Genomic DNA, 7,987 nt, shown 5'->3' on the forward strand with positions numbered 1-7,987 from the left:
ATAACTAACTTTTAAAAAACGGGCACAGGTTCCCTGTACTGGCCAGCTGCTAAAAAAAAAAAAAAAAAAAAAAAAAAAAAAAAAAGAATGCAAATGGAACTCCTGGTTAAACACGCCATAAACCCACAAGGACAAAAAAAAATTGAAAGAAAAAGAGATCTTAACATAATTTTGGAAAATAGCTGACAGAGAAGTAATAGCTTAGCAGAGAAGTGCCTGCAGAGAGTGATTCTGCTGAGAAGTAAGCTGGTGATGTTTATAAAACTTGAGAAATGCTCAGAAATTGGAGGCCCATATACCTCAGAAAACTAAGGGGGGGCAAGACATGGAGCTGAAAACAAGAAATTGGTTAAAAGTCTATATGAAAAAGCAGTTAGGCCCCAGATGTCCCCTCCACCTGGAGCAATGAGTGACCACCCAACCCCCACCCTGCAGGAGACGGGGCATTTATTCTCTGGAGAGATGGAACCCAACAGCGTCTGAACTTGGGATCATCGGGCACCATGGGAAGTGGGAGTGAGGCACAAGACCGAAAATAGAACAACCAAGTGAAACCCTCAAATGGAACGATGGAACCCCAAACCACTCTTCTCTATCCAGTTTCCACCAGCAGACATTCTATTTGTATACACCCTTTTTCTCCCTCACTTGGAGGAGTTGAAGGATCCAATGGCCTCAGAGGAAAAATTAAAAGCCTACAGATATGCAAAAGGCAAAACTATAGGGACAGATCAGTGGTTGCCAGGGGTATGCGGTGGGGCGGGGGAGCAGTAAGGGAAACACAGGAGTCTCAGGGCAGTGAGACTATTCTGTATAATGCTGTAATGGTGAATACATGACAGTACATTTTTCAAAACCCACAGAACTTTACAGCACTAAAAATTAACTTTAATGTAGGCGAATTAAAAAAAAAATATTTCGGAGGTCAGGAAAACAACGCAGACTGTGACAAAAGAATCTCACTGTACTACAAACGCATGAGATAGCCTCAGGGAAGTGAAGGGGAGGAAAGATGCTGACCTAAGTAATTTTGGAAATGTGTGGAGTTGATAAGACTAAAAGCAAAAGGACCTATATGTAATGTGGTGCTCTGGTTGATAAAGTTCTTTCCCACAACAGCATGGCTTAAAAATTCTGAAACATGTATACTGGAATTGAATAACAGACAAACAAGGGAGAAGGCTGGGATGATCAATGTTACTGGATTAGACTTGAGTACATCAATATAAGTTCATGTTTAGCTTAATACAGATGGATATATATATATATACATGTTTATATAAATATTTGTAGATATGTGTATATACATAGGTTAGTATACACACATATATTTCTTTGCTTTGTCAGATGATAGACCCTAGAAAAAAATGACACCCAGTAGGAACAAGCACAGCTAATGCCCAGATCTTGACTTCTAATATAATTTGGAAAAAAAAAAAAGGAAGGGAACAGGTACATACAAGATGATCCTAGAGCATCCTGTAGTGCCAGAAAGTAATGACCAAACAAAACAAAACACCAAAATGATAGGTATATGTCCAAGGGACACAGAAGCCAGCTGAAAGAGGTCCCAATAATCAAAGCTAGAACAATTTGAGGAGGAAGATAAAGTATTACTAGATTATAACTCAAAGCATAAAAGAAATTTCCATTTGCCCATACTGATATAAATAAATAATTGAGTGGGCTGACCGGTTGGTTCAGTTGGTTACAGGGCAGTGTTGTAACATCAAGGTCAAGAATTTGAATCCCTGTGCTGGCCAGCTGCCAAAATAATAATATTAATAATAAACAGTTGAATACTTATATAAATGGGGGAGAAAAGATAAATCTCCAATGCCAAAGAATTCCAAATAACTTATGTAGATACTCCGCACTCAAAGAGGGGGAACACAACTGTACAGTGACTTCCTTCCAAAGAGTTCAGTATTGGAAGAGGGGAAAACTACACTGAAGAAACCTGGCAAACTACCTCAGCCAGGCGTCAAGGTCAACAGGAGTGATGTCACGCTGATCGTCTTTACCCTTGATATAACGTGATCAGCATGGTACTTTTACCTCTGTTCTTCCTCCCCAAAACCTGTAACCCCAGTCTAATCATAAGAAAAACACCAGACAAATCCCAATCGAGAGACATTCTATAGAATACACAGCTGGTTAGTACTCCTCAAATCTGTCAAGGTCACTAAAAGCAATGATGTCTGAGAAACTGTCACAGCCAAGAGGAGCCTAACATGACAACTAACTGTAATGTGGTATCCTGGATGGGAACCTGGAGAAGAAAAAGAATATTGTATAAAAACCAAGGAAATCTAAATAATCTGTGGACTTCAGTTAATAATTATGTATCAATCTTGCTTCATTAATTGTCACAAGTGTACCGTACTAATATGATGTTAACAATAGTAGAAACCGGGTGTTGGGTATATAGGAATTCTTTGTACTGTCCTTACAACTTTTCTGTAACTCTAAAACTATTCTGAAGTTTTTAACAGTTTATTTATTTATTTATTTTTTTGGAACACCTATAGATACTGACATTTGGGGTATACACTAAAAAAGCCAGCTTACCATCCAATCAACCTGCACCAAAACCCCAAAATCAATAAGCCTACCCATGTAAACCTATGTAAAAGAGCTTCCATTAGCTTAATTCCTCATTTTTTTTATTGAAACATAATTGATTGCATGTGTCTGTGGGGTACCATGTTGAATATCAATACCTGTGTGCAATATGGGATGCTCAAATCAGGATAATTAGTGTATTCAACATTACACAATGTAGTCATTTTTTGTGGTCCTTTACCAATTTCTCACTAAATCCCCCTCTTCCTTCCCACCTCTGGTAACCTCAGTTCTATTCTCTCCTTTTGAAAGTTCAATGTATTATTGTAATTATTGTATCTTTATTTTTTAAATTTTATTTATTATCACATTTTTTCTTTTTTTTTTTTAGCTCTCACTTAGGAGTGAGGATATGCTGTATTTCTCTTTCTGTGCTTGGCTTATTTCACTTAACTTAATTTTCTCTAAGTTCATCTGTGTTGCTGTGAATGGCAAAATTTTATTGGCTATTGTAAAGCGCTGTGGTAAACATGGGAGTGCAGGTATCCCTTTGACATGACGGTTTCCATTCCTTTAGGTATATACCCAGCAGTGGGATTGCTGGATCATAATGGTAGTTCTACCTGTAGTTGTTTAAGGACACCCCATACTGTTTTCCATAATGGCTGTATGAATTTACAGTCCCACCAACAGTGTGGAAGAGTTCCCCTTTCTCCACATCCTTACCAGCATTTGCTATTCTCTGACCTTTTGATAATAGCCAGTCTAACTGGGGTGAGATGGTATCTCAATGTGATTTTGATCTGCATTTCCCTGATGCTAAGTGGTGTTGAGCATTTTTTAATGTGTCTGTTGTCCATTTGTACATCTTCCTTTGAGAAATGCCTATTCATCTCCTTTGCCCATTTTTAAATCAGGTTATTTGTCTTTTTACTGTTAAGTTGTTTGAGTTCCTTGCATATTCTGGATATTGATCCCTTGTCAGATGATGCATGGTTTGCAGATATTTTCTCCCATTCTGTATGTTGTATTTTCACTCTGTTAATTGTTTATGTGTAGAAACTTTTTAGTTTGATATAATCCCATTTATTTTTTCTTTTGTTGCCTGTGCTTTTGGGGTCTTATTTGTAAAGTCTTTGCCCAGTCCTACTTCCTGAAGTGTTTCCCCTATGTTTTCTTTTAGTAGTTTTATAGTTTCAGGTCTTGCATTTAAGTCTTTAATCTATTTTGATTTGATTTTAGTATATGGTGAGAGGTATGGGTCTAGTTTCATTCTTCTACTTATGGACATCCAGCTTTCCTAGCACCATTTATTGAAGAGGTAGTCTTTTCCTCATTGTATGTTCCTGGTGCCTTTGTCAAAGACCAGTTGGCTCTAAGTATGTGGGGTGATTTCTGGGTTCTCTGTTCTCTTCCATTGGTCCATGTGTCTGTTTTTATGCCAGTACCATGCTGTCTTGGTTACTATAGTTTTGTAGTATAATTTGAGGTCAGGTTGTATAATGCCTCTGGATTTTTTATTATTATCATTATCATTATTATTATTATTATTATTATTATTATTATTATTATTATTATTATTATTATTACTACTACTACTACTACTACTACTACTACTACTATTACTACTCAGGATTTCTTTAGCTATTCGGGGTCTATTGTTGTTCCATATGAATGTTAGGATTGTTTTTTTCTGTTTCTGTGAAGAATGTCATTGGTATTTTGATGGGGATCATATTGAACCTGTAGATCACTTTGGGTAGTATGGACATTTTCACAATGTTGACTCTTCCAATCCAGGAGCATGGAATGTCTTTCAATCTTTTTGTGTCCTCTTTAATTTCCCTCAGCAGTGATTTGTAATTCTCATTGTAGAGATCTTTCACCTCCTTGGTCAGATTTATTCCAAGGTATTTTATTTTGGGGGAAACTATTATAAATGGGCTTTCTTTCTTGATTTCTTTTTCAGCTAGTTCATTGTTGGAATATAAAAATGCTACTGATTTTCGCATATTGATTTTGTATCCTGCAACTTCACTGAAATCATTTATCAGCCCTAAGAGCTTTTTGGAAGAGTCTTTAGGTTTTTCTATACATAGGATCATGTCATCTGCAAACAGGGAGAGTTTGATTTCGTCTTTCCCAATCTGGATGTCCCTTACTTCTTTCTCTTGTCTCATTGCTCTGGCTAGAGCTTCCAATACTACGTTAAATAGGAGTGGTGAGAGTGGGCATCCTTGTCTTGTTCCTGTTCTTAAGGAAAAAGCTTTCAGATTTTCCCCATTCAGGATGATATTGGCAGTGGGTTTGTCATATCTGACTTTTATTGTGTTGAAATATTTTCCTTCTATACCTAATTTGCTGAGAGTCTTTATCATGAATGGATGTTGAATTTTGCCAAATGCTTTTTCTGCACCTATTCAGATAATCACGTGGATGGTTTTTGTCCTTGATTTTGTTGATGTGGTGTATCACATTCATTGACTTGCATGTGGTGAAACATCTTTGCATCCCTGGGATGAATCTCACCTGATCAGTTCCTCACTCTTAAAAACATAAACATAACTGAGGATCACTAGACACTAGAGAAAAGTTTCCAACAATAAAGGCAGAAATCAAACCAAGCAAGGGGAAAAAAAGGAATTAGAATGAATGTAGGAAACAGAAGAAAACTTTAAAACAATAGTATTTTCAGGGAAATAAGAGAGCACATCCATGAAACAAGAACATGATGATAACTAAAAACAAAGGAATGAAGTGGGGAGAAAGGAACCATATGACACTTAAAAAAAAATTAGTACTTTTTTTCCTAGCAGAGTTTTAAACTCAAAAATAGAAATTTAACTTTGGGATAATTAGGAAATTCCATGAGTGATAGAAATCTTTATGAATCTATAGAGAACTTCCTAATAAAACTTTCTGGGAATGATTTAAAGGTATACTATCTGACTCATTTTCCAATATTTTTTATTTTGATTTTATTAAATTTGTATATTCTCTGGTTCCATATTTTATAGCATTTTAAGTTAGCCTTGAACAGTTTAAATTCAGCTAATAAGATAACAGCTTTGAGTGGTGACAATTTGCTCTGTACCCATGAATATTCATAACCAATAAAAAAAATCACTCTCAGAAAATAAAATTTTGATTTCACACACCCACACAAAAAGATAACAGCCTTAAAGAAATACTATACTAGACTTGTCTGTAATTGTAACGAGGATAATACACATACACACACACTCACACACACACTGTAAACTTTGTTATAACAATACAAGATACAATGTATTCAGTTGGTAAAGGAAGAAGAGTATTAACTCAGGCAAATGAGCAAGATAAATTAGAAAGTTTTAAGAGCAGGGCACAATTTAAAGAAAATGTGAAAATACCTGAGTTTTAATATTACTAAAAATTAAATAACAGGAGACAGAAATGATACTCCTGCTGAAAATCACTTAAATAAATTGGTACATAATCGCATAAGTAAAAAGTCACTGTATATGGATCAGGAGGTGATGAAATTAAATCACGGTACAGAATTTAGACTAAGTTATGAGTGGAGTTCTTCCATCATGTCAAGGTACAGACTCTTCTTTCCCAGTGGCTAAAGCCTCTACTTTCTAAAAACTAGGGACTATCAGCTATTAGAGGCCGACATCCCCACAATGAGAAGCAATGGAATGCTTACCTTCTTTCTCCGTCAATGCCACATTCTCCTTCGTTCTTCTGAATTCTTGACTCCCTTTCTTTTCAGATTCGTATATAGACATTACATTGTTTATTCTTACCATTCTTGTTTTCAAAATGAAAAAAGGAACTAACGAATAATAATAAAGAGCTCTAAGAAACTAAAACTATGAGAGAGAAAATAAAAATGTTGATAGGTCAGAAGATAAAGTTGGGAGAAATTGCCTATAAAGTAGTACAAAAGTCCTGAGTATAATTTTTAAGTACTGATTTAACCAAAAAAGAAAAAAAAGATTTATAGCTATATCAAAAAGGAAGATGGGAAAAGGAATGATTTAAGAAAACTAAACCCTCAACTGATATAATAGGAAATAAGTAGCTAAGGTCTTAAAATGATTAGTCAGGAGATAGGAGATGCATATCATGTAGAATCAATGAGGTAAATACCAGAAGAAATAGATAACAGAGTTGAAAGTGCTTGTCTTCGATTTTTTTTAACCTAACGTATATATTCCTTTGACAAAATTATTTTTTTAAAAATGGCTTAATCTTATTTGGCTTATGCATTCAGACTAAAACTAATGTGCAGAAGAATTCTTATTTCCAAGAGAGATTTGTTTTGAATTTATATATTACTTTAAATATTTATACACAGAATTTTATAGGTGGAATGTAATCAACATCCATCTATTATCAGTTTTAAAAGGATAACAATGGGTTATAAACATGTTAAGAAAATGAAAATGTAGCTCTCAAGAAAAAAGTATAAGGCAATTTGGTGAAGATTACAAATTACTTCTGGAATTTAAAAAAATAAAAAATATGATGATGACCTGAGCACAGGCACTTGTGAAGAAAAGTTTTTCCAGCAGGAGATATCAGTTTCACTGCACTTTATAGGTGTGTCAAGTGGTGGTTTCAAGGAGTCACTGAGGTCATAAGACTTTCCCGCGCTTCTGTAAGCACCAGATGCTTTTGCAAGGGCATGGGGTGGGGAGGGGGGAATAGAGAATGCATGAAATTGAATCTGGGTAGATTCTAAAAGTATAGCCTTAAAGAGCCAAGTCTCCCCAAATTTGCCAATTGTACTTTCTAAAATTCAGTCTTCAAAGCCTGGTCCTACTTCAAAAGCTTTTTTTCTTCCTTAGCTTTTTTTTTTTTTTTGCCCATAAACACAACCATTGTTTCTCACGTGTGTGTGAATTGCCCCACTGTCTTAAATGACAGACTTTGAGAGGAGTGATAACTCAGAAATATGTTTATGAACATTGCTATCTCTGTTCAGGTTTATACATTTTAAAGCTTTAAAATAGACGAAGGAAATAGTCTGGTTCATTTATTCATTTGCTTGTCTCCTAGTAAATCACAACCTTTCATTATATCCTAATAAGTTTGTTTTGAGTTGGACACACATAGAATGACTGTGTCACAATTACAAGACTACCAATTCTGAGCAGCAAGAGACTCTGATGATTTGTGATGATAGTTTTTTCTATTTATGATTCAGTGTCATTTTTCAAAAAAAAAACAGTTCCACTTTGTAGATATGCACCGTTCCAGAGATTACAATGTACAAAGTGTTACAAGTCATTGGTTATTATTCTTAGCCAGTTATGCACTAATCACATTTTGTTAAATCACCCAGGTCGTAGTGATAGAACCGAAACCAGCATCTAAGCCTCAGTCCACACCCCATGTTGATGCTCAGCTGAATCCACAATAACGCAAGCAG

The sequence above is a fragment of the Cynocephalus volans genome, chromosome 7, assembly GCF_027409185.1.
Source record: "Cynocephalus volans isolate mCynVol1 chromosome 7, mCynVol1.pri, whole genome shotgun sequence".
In the NCBI taxonomy this organism is placed as follows: domain Eukaryota; kingdom Metazoa; phylum Chordata; class Mammalia; order Dermoptera; family Cynocephalidae; genus Cynocephalus; species Cynocephalus volans.